The sequence below is a fragment of the Bombina bombina genome, chromosome 2 (genome assembly GCF_027579735.1).
Source record: "Bombina bombina isolate aBomBom1 chromosome 2, aBomBom1.pri, whole genome shotgun sequence".
In the NCBI taxonomy this organism is placed as follows: Eukaryota; Metazoa; Chordata; class Amphibia; order Anura; family Bombinatoridae; genus Bombina; species Bombina bombina.
The window spans coordinates 1378371433-1378394783 of NC_069500.1; the positions used below are offsets into that span (position 1 = coordinate 1378371433).

The 23351-nt window shown below is 41.6% G+C and overlaps 1 long non-coding RNA gene across 1 annotated transcript in view; it reads right to left on the bottom strand.

The window, feature by feature from the left end:
* Positions 1-20631, bottom strand: part of LOC128648309 (uncharacterized) — a 69680-nt gene extending 49049 nt beyond the window's left edge. The window contains exon 1 of the long non-coding RNA XR_008400568.1: positions 20552-20631. This is a non-coding gene — a long non-coding RNA (uncharacterized LOC128648309). The remainder of the gene's footprint in view (positions 1-20551) is intronic.
* Between the last annotated feature and the right edge of the window lie 2720 nt (positions 20632-23351).

Consider the following 23351-nt stretch of genomic DNA (forward strand, 5'->3'; position numbering starts at 1 on the left):
GACACCTTTTTCACTGGGGGCCTTTTCTAGTCATAGGCAGAGCCTCATTTTCGCGCCACTAATGCGCAGTTGTTTTTGGAAAGCAAGGCATGCAGATGCATGTGTGAGGAGCTCAGAACCACTGAAAAAGCTTATTGAAGGCGTCATTTGGTATCGTATTCCCCTCTGGGCTTGGTTGGGTCTCAGCAAAGCAGATACCAGGGACTGTATAGGGGTTAAATGTAAAAACGGCTCCGGTTCCGTTATTTTAAGAGTTAAAGCTTTCAAATTTGGTGTGCAATATTTTTAAGGCTTTAAGACACTGTGGTGAAATTTTGGTGAATTTTGAACAATTCCTTCATACTTTTTCACATATTCAGTAATAAAGTGTGTTCAGTTTAAAATTTAAAGTGACAGTAACGGTTTTATTTTAAAACGTTTTTTGTGCTTTGTTATCAAGTTTATGCCTATTAACATGTCTGAACCATCAGATAGACGATGTTCTGTATGTTCGAAAGCCAAGGTTCCTCCCCATTTAAATATATGTAATGAATGTGACATAGGGTCCAAACAAAGTAGGGACAATGATGCCACTGATAATGATGTTGCCCAAGATGATTCCTCAAGTGAGGGGAGTAAGCATGGTACTGCATCATCCCCTTCTGTGTCTACACCAGTCTTGCCCACTCAGGAGGTCCCTAGTACATCTAGTGCGCCAATCCTCCTTACTATGCAACAATTAACGGCTGTAATGGATAATTCTATTAAAAACATTTTGTCCAAAATGCCCACTTATCAGCGAAAGCGCGATTGCTCTGTTTTAGATACTGAAGAGCATGAGGACGCTGATGATAATGGTTCTGACATGCCCTTACACCAATCTGAAGGGGCCAGGGAGGTTTTGTCTGAGGGAGAAATTTCAGATTCAGGAAAAATTTCTCAACAAGCTGAACCTGACGTTATTACATTTAAATTTAAATTGGAACATCTCCGCGCTCTGCTTAAGGAGGTGTTATCTACTCTGGATGATTGTGACAATTTGGTCATTCCAGAGAAATTATGTAAGATGGACAAGTTCCTAGAGGTCCCGGTGCCCCCCGATGCTTTTCCTATACCCAAGCGGGTGGCGGACATTGTAAATAAAGAATGGGAAAGGCCCGGCATACCTTTTGTCCCTCCCCCTATATTTAAGAAATTATTTCCTATGGTCGACCCCAGAAAGGACTTATGGCAGACAGTCCCCAAGGTCGAGGGGGCGGTTTCTACTCTAAACAAACGCACTACTATCCCTATAGAAGATAGTTGTGCTTTCAAAGATCCTATGGATAAAAAATTAGAGGGTTTGCTTAAAAAGATGTTTGTTCAGCAAGGTTACCTTCTACAACCAATTTCATGCATTGTTCCTGTCACTACAGCAGCGTGTTTCTGGTTCGAAGAACTAGAAAAGTCGTTCAATAAAGAATCTTCGTATGAGGAGGTTATGGACAGAGTTCAAGCACTTAAATTGGCTAACTCTTTTATCTTAGACGCCACTTTACAATTAGCTAGATTAGCGGCGAAAAATTCAGGTTTTGCTATTGTGGCGCGCAGAGCGCTTTGGCTAAAGTCTTGGTCAGCGGATGTGTCCTCCAAGAACAAATTGCTTAACATCCCTTTCAAGGGTAAAACGCTGTTTGGCCCTGATTTGAAAGAGATTATTTCAGACATCACTGGGGGAAAGGGCCACGCCCTTCCTCAGGATAGGTCCTTTAAGGCTAAAAATAAGCCAAATTTTCGTCCCTTTCGCAGAAACGGACCAGCCTCAAATTCTACATCCTCTAAGCAAGAGGGTAATACTTCTCAAACCAAGCCAGCCTGGAGGCCGATGCAAGGCTGGAACAAAGGTAAGCAGGCCAAGAAACCTGCCACTGCTACTAAAACAGCATGAGGTGTTGGCCCCCGATCCGGGACCGGATCTGGTGGGGGGCAGACTCTCTCTCTTTGCTCAGGCTTGGGCAAGAGATGTTCAGGATCCTTGGGCGCTAGAAATAGTTTCTCAAGGTTATCTCCTGGAATTCAAGGAACTACCCCCAAGGGGAAGGTTCCACAGGTCTCAATTGTCTTCAAACCAAATAAAAAGACAGGCATTCTTACATTGTGTAGAAGACCTGTTAAAAATGGGAGTGATTCATCCTGTTCCATTAGGAGAACAAGGGATGGGGTTTTACTCCAATCTGTTCATAGTTCCCAAAAAAGAGGGAACATTCAGACCAATTTTAGATCTCAAGATTCTAAACAAATTTCTCAGGGTTCCATCGTTCAAAATGGAAACCATTCGAACAATTCTTCCTACCATCCAGGAAGGTCAATTCATGACCACGGTGGATTTAAAGGATGCGTATCTACATATTCCTATCCACAAGGAACATCATCGGTTCCTAAGGTTCGCCTTTCTGGACAAGCATTACCAGTTTGTGGCACTTCCATTCGGATTAGCCACTGCTCCAAGGATTTTCACAAAGGTACTAGGGTCCCTTCTAGCGGTGCTAAGACCAAGGGGAATTGCAGTAGTACCTTACTTGGACGACATACTGATTCAAGCGTCGTCTCTGTCAAAAGCAAAGGCTCATACGGACATTGTCCTAGCCTTTCTCAGATCTCACGGGTGGAAAGTGAACGTAGAAAAAAGTTCTCTATCCCCGTCAACAAGAGTTCCCTTCTTGGGAACAATAATAGACTCCTTAGAAATGAAGATTTTTCTGACAGAGGCCAGAAAATCAAAACTTCTAAGCTCTTGTCAAGTACTTCATTCTGTTCTTCTTCCTTCCATAGCACAGTGCATGGAAGTAATAGGTTTGATGGTTGCGGCAATGGACATAGTTCCTTTTGCGCGAATTCATCTAAGACCATTACAACTGTGCATGCTCAGACAGTGGAATGGGGATTATACAGACTTGTCTCCGACGATCCAAGTAGATCAGAGGACCAGAGATTCACTCCGTTGGTGGCTGACCCTGGACAACCTGTCACAGGGAATGAGCTTCCGCAGACCAGAGTGGGTCATTGTCACGACCGACGCCAGTCTGGTGGGCTGGGGCGCGGTCTGGGAACCCCTGAAAGCTCAGGGTCTATGGTCTCGGGAAGAATCTCTTCTCACGATAAACATTCTGGAACTGAGAGCGATATTCAATGCTCTCAAAGCTTGGCCTCAACTAGCAAAGGCCAAATTCATAAGGTTTCAATCAGACAACATGACGACTGTTGCATATATCAACCATCAGGGGGGAACAAGGAGTTCCCTGGCAATGGAAGAAGTGACCAAAATAATTCAATGGGCGGAGAATCACTCCTGCCACTTGTCTGCAATCCACATCCCAGGAGTGGAAAATTGGGAAGCGGATTTTCTGAGTCGTCAGACATTCCATCCGGGGGAGTGGGAACTCCATCCGGAAATCTTTGCCCAAATAACTCAATTATGGGGCATTCCAGACATGGACCTGATGGCGTCTCGTCAGAACTTCAAGGTTCCTTGCTACGGGTCCAGATCCAGGGATCCCAAGGCGACTCTAGTAGATGCACTAGTAGCACCTTGGACCTACAACCTAGCTTATGTATTCCCACCGTTTCCTCTCATTCCCAGGCTGGTAGCCAGGATCAATCAGGAGAGGGCTTCGGTGATCTTGATAGCTCCTGCGTGGCCACGCAGAACTTGGTATGCAGACCTGGTGAATATGTCATCGGCTCCACCATGGAAGCTACCTTTGAGACAGGACCTTCTTGTTCAAGGTCCATTCGAACATCCGAATCTGGCTTCACTCCAACTGACTGCTTGGAGATTGAACGCTTGATTTTATCAAAGCGTGGGTTTTCAGATTCTGTCATTGATACTCTTATTCAGGCTAGAAAGCCTGTAACTAGGAAAATTTACCATAAAATATGGAAAAAATATATCTGTTGGTGTGAATCTAAAGGATTCCCATGGAACAAGATTAACATTCCTAAGATTCTATCCTTTCTACAAGAGGGTTTGGAGAAAGGATTATCTGCAAGTTATTTGAAGGGACAGATTTCTGCTTTATCTGTTTTACTTCACAAAAAGCTGGCGGCTGTGCCAGATGTTCAAGCTTTTGTTCAGGCTCTGGTTAGAATCAAGCCTGTTTACAAACCTTTGACTCCTCCTTGGAGTCTCAATTTAGTTCTTTCAGTTCTTCAAGGGGTTCCGTTTGAACCCTTACATTCCGTAGATATTAAGTTACTATCTTGGAAAGTTTTGTTTTTGGTTGCAATTTCTTCTGCTAGAAGAGTTTCAGAGTTATCTGCTCTGCAGTGTTCTCCTCCTTATCTGGTGTTCCATGCAGATAAGGTGGTTTTGCGTACTAAACCTGGTTTTCTTCCGAAGGTTGTTTCTAACAAAAACATTAACCAGGAGATAGTTGTGCCTTCTTTGTGTCCGAATCCAGTTTCAAAGAAGGAACGTTTGTTACACAATTTGGATGTAGTTCGTGCTCTAAAATTCTATTTAGAGGCTACAAAGGATTTCAGACAAACATCTTCTTTGTTTGTTGTTTATTCTGGTAAAAGGAGAGGTCAAAAAGCAACTTCTACCTCTCTCTCTTTTTGGCTTAAAAGCATCATCCGATTGGCTTATGAGACTGCCGGACGGCAGCCTCCTGAAAGAATCACAGCTCACTCCACTAGGGCTGTGGCTTCCACATGGGCCTTCAAGAACGAGGCTTCTGTTGATCAGATATGTAAGGCAGCGACTTGGTCTTCACTGCACACTTTTACCAAATTTTACAAATTTGATACTTTTGCTTCTTCTGAGGCTATTTTTGGGAGAAAGGTTTTGCAAGCCGTGGTGCCTTCCATCTAGGTGACCTGATTTGCTCCCTCCCATCATCCGTGTCCTAAAGCTTTGGTATTGGTTCCCACAAGTAAGGATGACGCCGTGGACCGGACACACCTATGTTGGAGACAACAGAATTTATGCTTACCTGATAAATTACTTTCTCCAATGGTGTGTCCGGTCCACGGCCCGCCCTGGTTTTTTAATCAGGTCTGATGAATTATTTTCTTTAACTACAGTCACCACGGTATCATATGATTTCTCCTATGCATATTCCTCCTTTACGTCGGTCGAATGACTGGGGTAGGCGGAGCCTAGGAGGGATCATGTGACCAGCTTTGCTGGGCTCTTTGCCATTTCCTGTTGGGGAAGAGAATATCCCACAAGTAAGGATGACGCCGTGGACCGGACACACCGTTGGAGAAAGTAATTTATCAGGTAAGCATAAATTCTGTTTTTCCATTTTATTAATACATGTAATATGTATTGCTGCCCTAGGCATAGGTCTAGTTTGAATAATGTAGATATGTGCTTGCATATATTTTTATATTTAAATACATACTGATATTTCAATAAAGTGCAACTATTCCTATACATGGGACATAGGTCTCAAAAAGCTAATTTTTCCTCTTTTACACCTAGTTGATCTGGGTATAATTTTTCTCAATGTATCAACAGCCTCCGACAGCGCATTCATTGGAAACCTGTAATAAGTTATCACTTAATGGCTTCTAATACTTTCTATGGGACACATAATAATTTTAATATTGAAGTATAACGCACCATCGGAAGTAGTCGATAAACGAAATTGCTTCGGACAGCATATTTGCCCTCTCGCAAACCTAATGGCGGCTCAATGGAAGTGAGCCCAACATCAGATTAACCCCTTAATGACCGGACTATTTTTCAATTTTCTTACCCTTAATGACAATGGCTATTTTTAAATTTCTGCGGTGTTTGTGTTTAGCTGTAATTTTCCTCTAACTCATTTACTGTACCCACACATATTATATACCGTTTTCTCGCCATTAAATGGACTTTCTAAATATACCATTATTTCCATCATATCTTATAATTTACTGTAAAAAAAAATACAAAATATGAGGAAAAAATGGAAAAAAACACACTTTTTCTAACTTTGACCCCCAAAATCTGTTACACATCTACAACCACCAAAAAACACCCATGCTAAATAGTTTCTAAATTTTGTCCTGAGTTTAGAAATACCCAATGTTTACATATTCTTTGCTTTTTTTGCAAGTTATAGGGCAATAAATACAAGTAGCACTTTGCTATTTCCAAACCACTTTTTTTTAAAATTAGCGCTAGTTACATTGGGACACTGATATCTTTCAGGAATCCCTGAATATCCCTTGACATGTATAAATTTTTATTTAGAAGACATCCCAAAGTATTGATCTAGGCCCATTTTGGTATATTTCATGCCACCATTTCACCGCCAAATACAATCAAATAAAAAAAAAACTGTTAAATTTTTCACAATTTTAGGTTTCTCACTGAAATTATTTACAAACAGCTTGTGTAATTATGGCACAAATGGTTGTAAATGCTTCTCTGGGATCCCCTTTGTTCAGAAATAGCAGACATATATGGCTTTGGCGTTGCTTTTTGGTAATAATAAGGCCGTTAAATGCTGCTGCGCACCACACTTGTAATATGCCCAGCAGTTAAGGGGTTAATTAGGTAGCTTGTAGGGTTAATTTTTAGCTTTAGTGTAGAGATCAGCCTCCCACCTGACACATCCCACCCCCTGATCCCCCCCTGACCTCCCTCAAACAGCTCTCTTCCCTCCCCCACCTCACAATTGTCACCGCCATCTTAAGTACTGGCAGAAAGTCTGCCAGTACTGAAATAAAAATCATTTTTTATTTTTTTTTATTTATTTTTTCATACTGTCTGCAGTCTGCATCCCCCCTTACCCCACAACCTCCCTGATCCCCCCATACATCTTTCTAACCCTCCCCCTCTACCTATTTGCCGCCATCTTGGGTACTGGCAGCTGTTTTCTGTAGTGTAGCTGGGCCCCCCTTAATAATCTACATCCCTCCCCCTCCCAGATCCCTTACTACTCAAAGAAGATCCCCAGGACCCCAGGCATCTGCATTAATTATATATTTTTTTTCTATTTCTATTTTTTTTCTATTTCTTCCCCCCACCGCCGCAACCGCCGATATTGCAGGAACTGCTCAAGACTAATACCGAAAGGGAGCATATACTTAACGGTCCTCCCAGAAGCTGCTCCCACCCACCAACGAATGTGAGATCACTATAGTCCGATGCAGAGAGGGCCACAGAGTGGCCCTTTCTGCATCGGTGGGTAAAATAAGGGATTGCAGTGATGCCTCAATATTGAGGCATCACTACAATCCCTTGTAAGCAGCTGGAAGCGATCATGATCGCTTCCAGCGCTTCTAACAACAGAGGATGTACCAGGTACGTCAATTGTCATTAAGGGAATGTTTTTCCATGACGTACCTGGTACGTCCTCTGTCATTAAGGGGTTAAAGGGACACTGAACCCAAATTTTTTTCTTTTGTGATTCAGATAGAGCATGCAATTTTAAGCAACTTTCTAATTTACTCCTATTATCAAATTTTCTTCATTCTCTTTGTATCTTTATTTGAAAAGCAAGAATGTAATTTAGATGACAGCCCATTTTTTGTGAACAACCTGGGTTGTCCTTGCTGATTGGACAGAACCAATAAACAAGTGCTGTCCATGGTTCTGAACCAACAATTTGCTGGCTCCTTAGCTTAGATGCCTTCTTTTTCAAATAAAGATAGCAAGAGAATGAAGAAAAATTGATAATAGAAGTAAATTAGAAAGTTGCTTAAAATTGAATGCTTTATCTGATTTATGAAAGAAAAAACTTAACCAACCCTGAAAATACCCCTATTTACTGCAACTACTGGGATCAAAAACAGCAATTCAGTTTATGAGCCAATAAATTATTTAAACCATTTTCTGACTGACAGTATGTTTGAGAATATAGCTACTCAAACAAAGGTATATGCCATCCATTATATGTTGGCTAATCCAAACTCTCACTACGTTAAAATGCCTGTCACCCCACTGACCTAACAGAAATGAAAATGTTTTGGACACTGACCTTGGTAATGGGTATAGTGAAACCCAGCATACGTTCCTGTTGTACCAGTGGCAGCTTACCTGTATCCCTCTGTACCTGCTACACTCACCTGGTATCCCGTTACAACCTCACCAATAGTACCCGCTGGGTATCCTGTGCCTGCTGAGAATCCTGTATCCTTTTGTACCAGTGGCAGCTTACCTGTATCCGTCTGTACCTGCTACACTCACCTGGTATCCCGTTACAACCTCAGCAATATTACCCGCTGGGTATCCTGTGCCTGCTGAGATCCTGTATCCTTTTGTACCAGTGGCAGCTTACCTGTATCACTCTGTACCTGCTACACTCACCTGGTATCCCGTTACAACCTCACCAATAGTACCCGCTGGGTATCCTGTGCCTGCTGAGAATCCTGTATCCTTTTGTACCAGTGGCAGCTTACCTGTATCCGTCTGTACCTGCTACACTCACCTGGTATCCCGTTACAACCTCAGCAATATTACCCGCTGGGTATCCTGTGCCTGCTGAGATCCTGTATCCTTTTGTACCAGTTGCAGCTTACCTGTATCCCTCTGTACCTGCTGCACTTACCTGATATCCCGTGGCAGCCTCACCAATAGTACCCGCTGGGTATCCTGTGCCTGCTGAGAATCCTGTATCCTTTTGTACCAGTGGCAGCTTACCTGTATCCGTCTGTACCTGCTACACTCACCTGTTATCCCGTTACAACCTCACCAATAGTACCCGCTGGGTATCCTGTGCCTGCTGAGAATCCTGTATCCTTTTGTACCAGTGGCAGCTTACCTGTATCCATCTGTACCTGCTACACTCACCTGTTATCCTGTTACAACCTCACCAATAGTACCCGCTGGGTATCCTGTGCCTGCTGAGAATCCTGTATCGTTTTGTACCAGTGTCAGTTTACCTGTATCCATCTGTACCTGCTACACTCACCTGTTATCCCGTTACAACCTCACCAATAGTACCCGCTGGGTATCCTGTGCCTGCTGAGAATCCTGTATCCTTTTGTACCAGTGGCAGCTTACCTGTATCCGTCTGTACCTGCTACACTTACCTGTTATCCCGTTACAACCTCACCAATAGTACCTGTTGGGTATCCTGTGCCTGCTGAGAATCCTGTATCCTTTTGTACCAGTGGCAGCTTACCTGTATCCCTCTGTACCTGCTGCACTTACCTGGTATCCCGTGGCAGCCTCACCAATAGTACCCGCTAGGAATCCTGTGCCTGCTGAGAATCCTGTATCCTTTTGTACCAGTGGCAGTTTACCTGTATCCCTCTGTACCTGCTACACTCACCTGTTATCCCGTTACAACCTCACCAATAGTACCCGCTGGGTATCCTGTGCCTGCTGAGAATCCTGTATCCTTTTGTACCAGTGGCAGTCTACCTGTATCCCTCTGTACCTGCTGCACTTACCTGGTATCCCGTGGCAGACTCACCAATAGTACCCGCTGGGTATCCTGTGCCTGCTGAGAATCCTGTACCTACTGTACCAGTTGCAGTTTACCTGTATACGTCTGTACCTTCTACACTCACCTGTTATCCTGTTACAACCTCATCAATAGTACCCGCTGGGTATCCTGTGCCTACTGAGAATCCTGTATCCTTTTGTACCAGTGGCAGCTTACCTGTATCCCTCTGTACCTGCTGCACTTACCTGGTATCCAGTGGCAGCCTCACCAATAGTACCCGCTGGGTATCCTGTGCCTGCTGAGAATCCTGTATCCTTTTGTACCAGTGGCAGTTTACCTGTATCCCTCTGTACCTGCTACACTCACCTGTTATCCCGTTACAACCTCACCAATAGTACCCGCTGGGTATCCTGTGCCTGCTGAGAATCCTGTATCCTTTTGTACCAGTGGCAGCTTACCTGTATCCCTCTGTACCTGCTGCACTTACCTGGTATCCCGTGGCAGCCTCACCAATAGTACCCGCTGGGTATCCAGTGCCTGCTGAGTCTCATGTATCCTGCTGTACCAGTGGCGGCTTACCTGTATCCCTCTGTACCTGCTGCACTTACCTGGTTTCCCGTGGCAGCCTCACCAATAGTACCTGCTGGGTATCCTGTGCCTGCTGAGAATCCTGTATCCTTTTGTACCAGTGGCAGCTTACCTGTATCCCTCTGTACCTGCTGCACTTACCTGGTATCCCGTGGCAGCCTCACCAATAGTACCCGCTGGGTATCCAGTGCCTGCTGAGTCTCTTGTATCCTGCTGTACCAGTTGCAGTTTACCTGTATCCATCTGTACCTGCTGCACTTACCTGGTATCCTGTTACAACCTCACCAATAGTACCTGCTGGGTATCCTGTGCCTGCTGAGAATCCTTTATCCTTTTGTACCAGTGGCAGCTTACCTGTATCCCTCTGTACCTGCTGCACTTACTTGGTATCCAGTGGCAGCCTCACCAATAGTACCCGCTGGGTATCCAGTGCCTGCTGAGAATCCTGTATCCTTTTGTACCAGTGGCAGCTTACCTGTATCCATCTGTACCTGCTGCACTTACCTGGTATCCCGTTACAACCTCACCAATAGTACCCGCTGGGTATCCTGTGCCTGCTGAGAATCCTGTATCCTTTTGTACCAGTGGCAGTTTACCTGTATCCCTCTGTACCTGCTACACTCACCTGTTATCCCGGTACAACCTCACCAATAGTACCCGCTGGGTATCCTGTGCCTGCTGAGAATCCTGTATCCTTTTGTACCAGTGGCAGCTTACCTGTATCCCTCTGTACCTGCTGCACTTACCTGGTATCCCGTGGCAGCCTCACCAATAGTACCCGCTGAGTATCCAGTGCCTGCTGAGTCTCTTGTATCCTGCTGTACCAGTTGCAGTTTACCTGTATCCGTCTGTACCTGCTGCACTTACCTGTTATCCCGTTACAACCTCACCAATAGTACCTGCTGGGTATCCTGTGCCTGCTGAGAATCCTGTATCCTTTTGTACCAGTGGCAGCTTACCTGTATCCCTCTGTACCTGCTGCACTTACCTGGTATCCTGTGGCAGCCTCACCAACAGTACCTGCTGGGTATCCTGTGCCTGCTGAGAATCCTGTATCCTTTTGTACCAGTTGCAGTTTACCTGTATCCGTCTGTACCTGCTACACTCACCGGTTATCCCGTTACAACCTCACCAATAGTACCCGCTGGGTATCCTGTGCCTGCTGAGAATCCTGTATCCTTTTGTACCAGTGGCAGCTTACCTGTATCCCTCTGTACCTGCTGCACTTACCTGGTATCCCGTGGCAGCCTCACCAACAGTATCTGCTGGGTATCCTGTGCCTGCTGAGTCTCCTGTACCTGCTGTACCAGTGGCAGATTACATGAATCATGCTGTACCTAATACACCTACCTGGTATCCCGTGGCAACCTCAACAACAGTACCTGCTTGGTATACTGTGCCAGCTGAGTTTCCCTTTAGTGCTGTACCATTGGCAGCTTACCTGAATCCAGTTATCACTACTACATCCATCTGGTATGCTGTGCCTGTCTATTCATCTATACTTGCTGGATCTTGCTCCTATCTGCCATACTGTCTCAAAGGCGATGTAGGCCCAGAAAATCAATGTGTCAAATTTCCATGTATGAAGACTGAAATGGGCACCCCATATTTTGCCCAGTAACTTTCTGAAAACCCATAAAACCTGTACATTGTGTGTATTGTTGTACTAGTGGGACTTCGCTGAACACAAATATCAGTGTTTTATAGCAGTACATTATATATGGATGATGATATAAACAGTGAAAATGCATTGTTTGTGTGAAAAACGAAAAAAAAAAAAATGACCACTAAACTTGGCCGAGTTTTATGACAAAGTGGCTACAAAAAATGACCTGACATACACCTTTCGGAAATTTCTGGGTTGTCGACTTTTGCAAATGGTTTGCCATAATGGTGGTAATTTTCATTCCTAGGCTGACATATAGAGGTCTACTTATCAAGCCGTCAACTTACTTGCATTCGATGGCACCAATACGCTCACCTGACATCGTCTAACATTGCTGCCGTGGACCTGAATACGCTCTCCATATTTAACAAAAAAGCTGTCAAAAAGCCGTGCACCAAGTACGGCGCGATGAGCAGCGGACTGTTGTTAACTAACAGTTATCGATCTCGCTGCTATTTGGCTTTTTCACAGCTTTATGTGTATACTTTTACTAAACACAGCCACTGTCCTAAAATATTTAACCCCTATCCCGCCGCTCCCGGACCCCGCCGCAACTAAATAAAGTTATTAACCCCTAAACCGCCGCTCCCTGACCCCTCCGCCACTCTAATAAAGTTATTAACCCCTATTCCTCCGCTCCCAGAGTCCACCGCCACCTACATTATGTTAATACCCCCTAATCTGCTGCCACCTACATTATACTTATTAACCCCTAATCTACCATTCCCTATACCGCCGCCACCTACATTATACTTATTAACCCCTAATCTGCCGCCCCCTACACCGCCGCCACTCTAATAAAGTTATTAACCCTTATTCCTCCGCTCCCGGAGCCCACCGCAACTAAATAAAGTTATTAACCCCTAAACCACCAGCCCCCCACATCGCCATAAACTAAATTAACCTATTAACCCCTAAACCTAACAACCCGCTAACTTTATATTAAATATTAACTCATCCCTATCTTATAATAAATTTAAACTTACCGTTAAAATTACATTAAACTATATTAAATTAAAAATTAACCTACCCTAACTATTATAATAAAATTACATTAAACTATATTAAATTAATAATTAAGCTACCCTAACTATTATAATTAAACTATAATAAATTAATAATTAACCTACCCTAACTATTATAATAGAATTGCATTAAACTATATTAAAATAAAAATTAATCTAACGTTTAAACTAAAATTACATTAAACTATATCACATATTTAAACACCTAACCCTACTCAAATAAATTAAATCTACACTAAAAAATGACAAAGTTACAAAAAACTAACAACTAAGTTACAAAAAATAACAAACACTAAGTTACAAAAAATAAAAAAGAAATGATCAAAGATTTAAACTAATTACACCTAATCTAAGGGCCCTATGAAAATAAAAAAGCCCCCCCAAAATAAAAAAAAACCCTAGCCTACAATAAACTACAAATAGCCCTTAAAAGGGCCTTTTGCTGGGCATTGCCCCAAACAAATTAGCTCTTTTACCTGTAAATAAAAAATACAAACAACCCCCAACAGTAAAACCCACCACCCACACAACCAACCCCCCCAAATAAAATCCTAATCTAAAAAAACCTAAGCTCCCCATTGCCCTGAAAAGGGCATTTGGATGGGCATTGCCCTTAAAATGCATTTATCTCTTTTGCAGCCCAAAACCTAATCTAAAACTAAAACCCACCCAATAAAACCTTAAAAAATCCTAACACTAACCCCAGAAGATTCACTTACAGTTTTGAAGATCCGACATCCATCCTCCAAGAAGCCGGCAGAAGTCTTCATCCAAGCGGCTGAAGTCTTCATCCAAGCCCGCAGAAGTCTTCACCCAGACGGCATCTTCTATCTCCATCCATCCGGCACGGAGCGGCTCCATCTTCAAGACATCCGACGCGGAGCATCCTCTTCTGACGACGGCTTCTTCGGAATGAAGGTTCCTTTAAATGATGTCATCCAAGATGGCGTCCCTTAGATTCCGATTGGCTGATAGAATTCTATCAGCCAATCGGAATTAAGGTTGAAAAAATCCTATTGGCTGTTGCAATCAGCCAATAGGATTGAGCTGGCATTCTATTGGCTGATTGGAACAGCCAATAGAATGCGAGCTCAATCCTATTGGCTGATTGGATCAGCCAATAGGATTGAAGTTCAATCCTATTGGCTGATTGTAACAGCCAATAGGATTTTTTCAACCTTAATTCAGATTGGCTGATAGAATTCTATCAAGCAATCGGAATCTAAGGGACGCCATCTTGGATGACGTCATTTAAAGGAACATTCATTCCGAAGAAGCCAGCATCAGAAGAGGATGCTCCGCGTCGGATGTCTTGAAGATGGAGCCGCTCCGCGCCGGTTGGATGAAGATAGAAGATGCCGTCTGGGTGAAGACTTCTGCGGGCTTGGATGAAGACTTCGGCCGCTTGGATGAAGACTTCTGCCGGCTTCTTGGAGGATGGATGTCGGATCTTCAAAACTGTAAGTGAATCTTCTGGTCTTAGTGTTAGGATTTTTAAAGGTTTTATTGGGTGGGTTTTAGTTTTAGATTAGGGTTTGGGCTGCAATAGAGCTAAATGCCCTTTTAAGGGCAATGCCCATCCAAATGCCCAATTTAGGGCAATGGGGAGCTTAGGTTTTTCTAGTTAGGTTTTTATTTGGGGGGGTTGGTTGTGTGGGTGGTGGGTTTTACTGTTGGGGGTTGTTTGTATTTTTTATTTACAGGTAAAAGAGCTGATTTCTTTGGGGCAATGCCCCGAAAAAGGCCCTTTTAAGGGCTATTGGTAGTTTATTGTAGGCTAGGGGTTTTTTTTATTTTGGGGGGCTTTTTATTTTCATAGGGTAATTAGTTTAAATCTTTGATATTTTATTTTTTTATTTTTTGTAACTTAGTGTTTATTTTTTGTGTAACTTAGTGTTTGTTATTTTTTGTAACTTAGTTGTTAGTTTTTTGTAACTTTGTAAATTTTTTAGTGTAGACTAAAATTATTTGAGTAGGGTTAGGTGTTTAAATATGTAATATAGTTAATTTAATTTGTAGTTTATTGTAATATTAGTTTAAAAGTTAGGGTAGGTTAATTATTAATTTAATATAGTTTATTGTAATTTTAGTATAATAGTTAGGGTAGATTAAATTAATTAGTTTAATATAGTTTAATATAATTTTAGTATAACAGTTAGGGTAGATTAATTAATAGTTTAATATAGTTTAATTTAAATCTAAAAGTAAGTTTAAATTTGTTATAAGATAGGGATGAGTTAATATTTAATATAAAGTTAGCGGGTTGTTAGGTTTAGGGGTTAATAGTTTAATTTAGTTTCTGGCGATGTGGGGGGCTGGCGGTTTAGGGGTTAATAGGTTTAGTTAGTGCTAGTGATGTGGGAGGCCAGGGTTTTAGGGGTTAATAACATTATTTAGCTGTGGTGGGCTCCGGGAGTGGCGGGATAGGGATTAATAACTTTATGTAGGTGGCGGTGGTGTCTGGAGCAGCAGATTAGGGGTTAATAAGTATAATGTAGGTGGCGGCGATGTAGGGGCGGCAGATTAGGGGTTAATAAGTATAATGTAGGTGTGGCGGTGGCAGGGCGGCAGATTAGGGGTTAATAAGTATAATGTAGGTGGCGGCGGTGTAGGGGGTGGCAGATTAGGGGTGTTTAGACTCGAAGTACATGTTAGGGTGTTAGGTGTAAACATAACTTTTATTCTCCCATAGGAATCAATGGGATATCGGGCAGCAGCGAACATGAGCTTTCGCTGCTTTCAGACTCCCATTGATTCCTATGGCATCCGCCGCCTCCAGGGCGGCGGATTGAAAACCAGGTACGCTGGGCCGGAATAGTGGCGAGCGTACCTGGTAGGTATTTGTTAACTTCCAAAAGTAGTCAGATAGTGCCGAATTTGCATTCGGAACATCTGTAGTGACGTAAGCATCGATCTGTGTCGGACTGAGACCGGCGTATTGTATGTTACGTTACAAATTTCTACTTTTGCCGGTCTGTAGGGTTTGATAACTAAGGGGAATCAAGCTCTCCACAATTACGCTGCGGAATTCCAGCGTATTTGTGGTTGACGGCTTGATAAACAGGCCTCATTGTCTCAAAGGCGACATAGGCCCAGAAAAGCAATGTGTCAAATTTCAATATATGAAGACTGAAATGGGCAGGCCCCATATTTAGCCCAATAACTTGCTGAAACCTCATAAAACCTGTACATGGGGGTATTGTTTACTCATGGGACTTCACTGAACACAAATATGGGTGTTTTATAGCAGTAAAATATATAAAGATGATGATGATATAAACAGTGAAAGTACAATGTCCGTGTGAAAAGCACAAGAAAAAAAAGCGTGAACACTAAGGCCTAGATTTGGAGTTTTGCGGCCAAGGGGGTGCGTTAGCTACGCGTGCTTTTTTCTGGCCGCACCTTTTAAATACCGCTGGTATTTAGAGTTAACAGAATGGCAGGGTTTTCAGTGCGTTAGTCTCCAAAAAGGGAGCGTAGAGCATAATTTAACGCCACTGCAACTCTAGATACCAGCGGTGCTTACGGACGCGGCCAGCCTCAAAAACGTGCTCGTGCACGATTCCCCCATAGGAAACAATGGGGCAGTTTGAGCTGAAAAAAAACCTAACACCTGCAAAAAAGCCGCGTTCAGCTCCTAACGCAGCCCCATTGTTTCCTATGGTGAAACACTTCCTACGTCTGCACCTAACACTCTAACATGTACCCCGAGTCTAAACACCCCTAACCTTACACTTATTAACCCCTAATCTGCCGCCCCCGCTATCGCTGACCCCTGCATATTATTTTTAACCCCTAATCTGCTGCTCCGTACACCCCCGCCACCTACGTTATCCCTATGTACCCCTAATCTGCTGCCCTAACATCGCCGACCCCTATATTATATTTATTAACCCCTAATCTGCCGCCCCCAACGTCGCCTCCACCTAACTACACTTATTAACCCCTAATCTGCCGACCGGACCGCGCTGCTATTATAATAAAGTTATTAACCCCTAATCTGCCTCACTCCCGCCTCAATAACCCTATAATAAATAGTATTAACCCCTAATCTGCCCTCCCTAACATCGCCGACACCTAACTTCAAGTATTAACCCCTAATCTGCCGATCGGAGCTCACCGCTACTCTAATACATTTTTTAACCCCTAAAGCTAATTCTAACCCTAACCCTATAAAATTATAGTGTAGTAGTAGTGTAGTGTTAGGTTTAATTGTAACTTAGGTTAGGATTTATTTTACAGGTAATTTTGTAATTATTTTAACTAGGTAACTATTAAATAGTTATTAACTATTTAATAGCTATTGTACCTGGTTAAAATAATTACAAAGTTGCCTGTAAAATAAATATTAATCCTAAAATAGCTACAATATAATTATAATTTATATTGTTGCTATATTAGGGTTTATTTTACAGGTAAGTATTTAGCTTTAAATAGGAATAATTTATTTAATAAGAGTTAATTTATTTTGTTAGAATAAAATTATATTTAACTTAGGGGGGTGTTAGGGTTAGGGTTAGAATTAGCTTTAGGGGTTAAAACATTTATTAGAGTAGCGGTGAGCTCCGATCGGCAGATTAGGGGTTAATACTTGAAGTTAGGTGTCGGCGATGTTAGGGAGGGCAGATTAGGGGTTAATACTATTTATTATAGGGTTATTGAGGCGGGAGTGCGGCGGTTTAGGGGTTAATAACTTAATTATAGTAGCAGTGCGGTCCGCTCGGCAGATTAGGGGTTAATAAGTGTAGGCAGGTGGAGGCGACGTTGAGGGGGGCAGATTAGGGGTTAATAAATATAATATAGGGGTCGGCGGTGTTAGGGGCAGCAGATTAGGGGTACATAAGGATAATGTAGGTGGCGGCGCTTTGCGGTCGGCAGATTAGGGGTTAATTATTGTAGGTAGCTGGCGGCGACGTTGTGGGGGAGAGGTTAGGGGTTAATAAATATAATATAGGGGTCGGCAGTGTTAGGGGCAGCAGATTAGGGGTACATAAGTATAACGTAGGTGGCGGTCGGCAGATTAGGGGTTAAAAAAATTTAATCGAGTGGCGGCGATGTGGGGGGACCTCGGTTTAGGTAGTTTATGGGTGTTAGTGTACTGTAGAGCACAGTAGTTAAGAGCTTTATGAACCGGCGTTAGCCCAAAAAGCTCTTAACTACTGACTTTTTTCTGCGGCTGGAGTTTTGTCGTTAGAGTTCTAAATCTCACTCCAGCCACGACTCTAAATACCGGCGTTAGAAAGATCCCATTGAAAAGATAGGATACGCAATTGACGTAAGGGGATCTGCGGTATGGAAAAGTCGCGACTGGAAAGTGAGCGTTAGACCCTTTAATGACTGACTCCAAATACCAGAGGGCGTTAAAAACCAGCGTTAGGAGCCTCTAGCGCTGGTTTTCACGGCTACCGCCCAACTCTAAATCTAGGCCTAAATTTGGTCATGTTTTGTAACTAAGTGGCTACAAAAAAAGACTGAACATAATCCTTTTGGAATACCTTGCGTCGTCTGCTTTTGTAAAAAGTATGCTATCATGTGGGTAATATTCATTTCTGTGCTTCCATACTGCCTTAAAGGTGACATATGCCCAGTAAATCAATTTGTCGAATTTCAATGTAAATGGGTAGGCCAAATATTTGTAACAACCCAAAATCCCCAAAAATCTGTACATGGAGGTCATTGCTGTACTTGTGGGACATTGCAGAATACGAATATGGGTGTTTTATTGAAGTAAATCTATAAGGATTATGATATTCACAATAAAAAAAAATGTGTGTACGTGTTTACTTAGATTTTATTCATATTAAATTATAGTTCATATATAAATATTTAATGTAAAAAGAAAGCCCTATTTGTCCTCTAAAAAACTATATATAATAAGTGTGTGTGTGCACTTAATGTGAACACACATATAGCTCAAATTCTAGGTTTTGTTTACGTTTAAAACTTGGACAATTGCCTCCGTCCTTTTAAAGGACATTAAACACTAAATAAATGCAAGAGAGAACACATTCAAATAAAAGATTAGTCTGAGAATAACATGTAGATGCATTTTTTTAAAGTTTCATTAGCTGTTTAAATATTGACAAAATAAGAGTAAAGTTTTAGGGGCCGATTTATTAACAGTCGGACGGACTGTTAGCGGATCATGTAGCTGTAGCGGATCATGTCCGCCCAACATCACTGAATGCTGACACCATACGCTGTCGGCATTTAACATTGCACAAGCAGTTCTGGTGAACTGCTTGTGCAATGCCGCCCCCTGCAGATTCTAGCAGGGGGTGTCAAACAACCCAATCGTATGAGAGTAGGCATATTTATGTCCGCAGCCTCAGAGGAGGCGTACGAGTTAAGGAGCAGCGGTCTTAAGAACTCTGCTTCTTAACTCCTGCTTCCGGCGAGCCTGAAGGCTCGCATGGAAACAGGGGCATTCAGGGAGCTGCCATGTTGTAACTTAAGTTACCTTCTCTGCTGTGGTCAATTAGGGAGAGTTATAAATAGGTCACTAGAGAGTTCAGCCAATGGCTGTATGGAATATAACAGTGTTCTGCACTTCCATTTCTAACAGGAACTCAAAAGTTCACAATTTTACAATGGAATTACAGGAAAAAGGGGACAAAAAAATAATCAAAATATATTTTTTATATATACGATTTATCATTTTAAATTACCATCTCAAAGTGTTTAATGTCCCTTTAAGGGATTAAATATTCTCTTTTCTAAACTACAAGATACATATATATATATATAGCATTATTTGCATCACATTTATGCACTAATTTAAGAGCAATTAACAGAAGCTGGGATTTTTGTGAAAGGGATGTGTGTGACGACCAGGGTTAACCAACCCTGCACCAGTCACTTATTTGGCACAGAAAGGGTTAACAGACCCTTTCCACTTTAACTAATATGTTCAGGTGGTGCAAGGGTTAACCAGAGGCGGACTGAAACCAATAAGTGCCCCCGGGCAAAAGTGTGGCAGGGCCCCCCACACCCTTTTTGCTCCACCTACCTACCTCACCTGCCCCTCCTCTACCCTACTGCCCCTCCCACCTCGTGTGCCCCTCCCCCACCTTGTTTTTATTGCCATATAAAGAGAGGCAATTTTTCTACACAGTTATTCGAGATGTTAACATTGATGGCATGGAAATATGGCACGCATTGAGCGGCTGTGATTCAATTACTTCAACACACAACAAACAACTGCTAGACACCAAACATGGCAATATGGTATGCATGACAATTTAAATCTAACATATTACATTCAGCACTAGATCTCCTCTTGAGCTGGGTAAAAGGCAATAGGTAGTCAAGGAGGAACCGGTAATCTCTTTCTTCCTAGCTTATATACATGTACAGGGTTTTAAGTATTCCAGTATTCAACTGGACAGTACTGTATTTAAGCAAATTGTGATTGGCTGTCTAGTAAACTCTTAACAAAAATACTGACACAAAAATGTCAAGTTTTTTTTTAAAGTCCCTGTGTGTTAGATAAATATAAATCGGTCTCCCATGCCCATTTGCACTACAATATGGAGCAGAAAGTAGTGAGGGTCAGACAAGGGGGTAAAATCACTTCTGTTTACTTGTTACTGGCAGCTAAAGAGGTAAAATCATTAATGTGTATGTCACTGGCAGCAAAGGGGTAAAATTACTGCTTAGTTGTGAAAAATATACATAAAGGGATCAACATTGGGGCTAAAGTAATGCTGTTAGGTGGGACATTGTGTGACCCCTATCATTGTGTCCAGTCATTACAAATTGCCCAGTATATTGGTGGAGGAAAGCTGGAGTCTGGTTTTGAGGATAAAAATAAAAAGAGCCATTAAAGGGACAGTACACACCCATTTTCATATAACTGCATGTAAGAGACACTACTATAAATATGAATCTGTACAGATACTGATATGAAACCTTTAAAAACTTACTTAGAAGCTCCTAGTTTAGCACGGTTGATGAGGTAGTCTGGGACACCCACTGTAAGGGGCTGGGTAAACAAAAAGAGCAGACACTCCCCCCCTCTCCTGCATATGAAAAGACAGATAACATAAACAGGAGTCTGTAGACATCAGTATACATCTGTCACTGTGGGGCTTGGTTAGGAGTCTGAAAATCAGCACAGTGTTCTTAAAAAATAAGCAAAACTATACATTGTTATAAAAACACTCCCAGATGGGCTATATAAATGGATCATCATTTAAACATTTATGCAAAGAAAAATCTAGTGTACAACGTCCCTTTAACTTAGCCTTAGGCATGTGATGCATGGTTGAAAAGAAAATCTTAAAGGGACACTGAACCCAAATTTTTTCTTTCATGATTCAGATAGAGAATGCAATTTTAAGCAACTTTCTAATTTACTTGTATTGTCAATTTTTCTTCGTTCTCTTGCTATCTTTATTTGAAAAAGAAGGCATCTAAGCTAAGGAGCCAGCAATTGTTTGGTTCAGTCCATGGACAGCAGTTGTTTATTGGTGCTGTCCAATCAGCAAGGACAACCCAGGTTGTTCACCAAAAAATGGACCGGCATCTAAACTTACATTCTTGCTTTTCAAATAAAGATACCAAGAGAATGAAGAAAATGTATAATAGGAGTAAATTAGAAAGTTGCTTAAAATTGCATGCTCTATCTGAATCACAAAAGAAACATTTTGGGTTCAGTGTCCCTTTAAATAAGGGAGTTATATGATATTTTAAAGAGACAGAAAGTGAAAATTAAACTATGATATTACAGATACTGCATGTAATTTTATACAATTTGCCAATTTACATCTGATATTAAATTTGCTTAATTCTATTGGTATCCTTTTGTTGAATAGTAACCCTTGGTAGGTTCAGGGGCAGCAGTGCACTACTGTGGGCTAGCTTAACATTTTGGGTGAGCCAATGACAAGAAGTATATATATATATATATATATATATATATATATATATATATATATATATATATATATATATATATATATATATATAGCCACCAAGAACCTGGTAGCTCACAGTACTGTTGTTGCTCCTGAGCCTACCTAAGTATGATTTTAAAGATATCAATGGGGTAAAGCAAATTGTAATATTAGAAGTAAATTGGGAATTTGTATAACATTGCGTGCTGTCTGAATTATGAAAAATTTAATTTTGATTTTATGGTCTTATGTATCACTTGACTGATATAAATTTGCCAATTTCTTATTTAACTGGGCACTTTATCTAATTTTGAAGCTATTATCTCTATAACTATACGTCTAGCAGATAAAACTGTCCCCATTTTAACTGACACCAGGGCAGGTTTATAGAAATCCTTTTTAAAGGGAGAGTAAAGTCAAAATGAAATTTTATTTTTCATATAGAACATACTAAACAACATTCATTACAATGTACTTCTATGAATTACTGCCAAGTTTTGGTCAGGGGACAAGTACAAATTTAAATGGGCTGCAGCACATTTCTGATTTATGTTTGCATATTTGTGGGGGGGGGGGGGGGTTAATGGTGCACTTAAAGGGACACTGAACCCAATTTTTTTTTTTTGTGATTTAGAAAGAGCATGCAATTTTAAGCAACTTTCTAATTTACTCCTATTAGCAAATGTTTTTCATTCTCTTGGTATCTTCATTTGAAAAGCAATAATGTAGGTTTAGATGCCGGCCCAGTTTTGGTGAACAACCAGGGTTGTTCTCTCTGATTGGTGGATACATTTATCCACCAATAAACAAATGCTGTCTAGGGTTCTGGACTTTCTTATTCAAATAAAGATAGGAAGAGAACAACATTTTTTTTGATAATATGAGTAAATTAGAAAGTTGCTCAAAATTGCATGCACATTTATTTATTTATTTATTATTTATTTATAAAATATTTTACCAGGAAGGATACATTGAGATTTCTCTCGTTTTCAAGTATGTCCTGGGTCCACAAAACATTGCATTGATACAATAGGGTACAATAAAATACAAAAACAATAATACACAATAGATGCAAACATTTAACATAGAACAGGTAGGAAATATATAATCAACCATGACAGGTGCATTCTGTTTTGAGATATATAGAGAGGGATCTCTTAAAGGATATTAGGCTTGGGGAAGGTTTGAAAGTGTGCGGGAGGTCGTTCCATAATTGTGGTGCTCTGTAGGAAAAGGAGGATCAAGCTGATTTCTTTTTATATTGAGGCAAACTAAATAATGTGCTGGTACTGGATCGGCAGTGACGTGCAGTGAGGTCAGAGGCTGGTGAGGCACTAGATATGATACGCCGGAGAAACACATGTACAGAAGGGCAGCAAGTACCCCCAACAGGGCAGGTTTAAATGATAGCTGAACCAGTGCACAGGTGACATATTCAGGTGATGGGTGAGAGCAAGTTAGTAACCACTGAGTTACCGATCAGCTGATTACTTCACCTGTGCACGGATTCAGCTATAATGAAAACCTGGCCTGTTGGGGGTACTTGAGGACCATTGTTGAGAAACACTGCACTAAAGCACCAGCTCATCGGAAATGTATTGATTACCTGGAGAATAAAGCACACATACTCTGCTCACTGACACCCACACACACTCTGCTCACATACACACTCACACAATTCTGTGGCACAGTGCCAGTTACTAAGCAATTAGAATGATACACAATCTCTTCTCTACTCACTACTATATTGTAAAAATAGAAATAATTTACCATACAAGTTTTACACAAAGGACAAGTTATCAATACTGCCAACACAGCTGCTGCAATA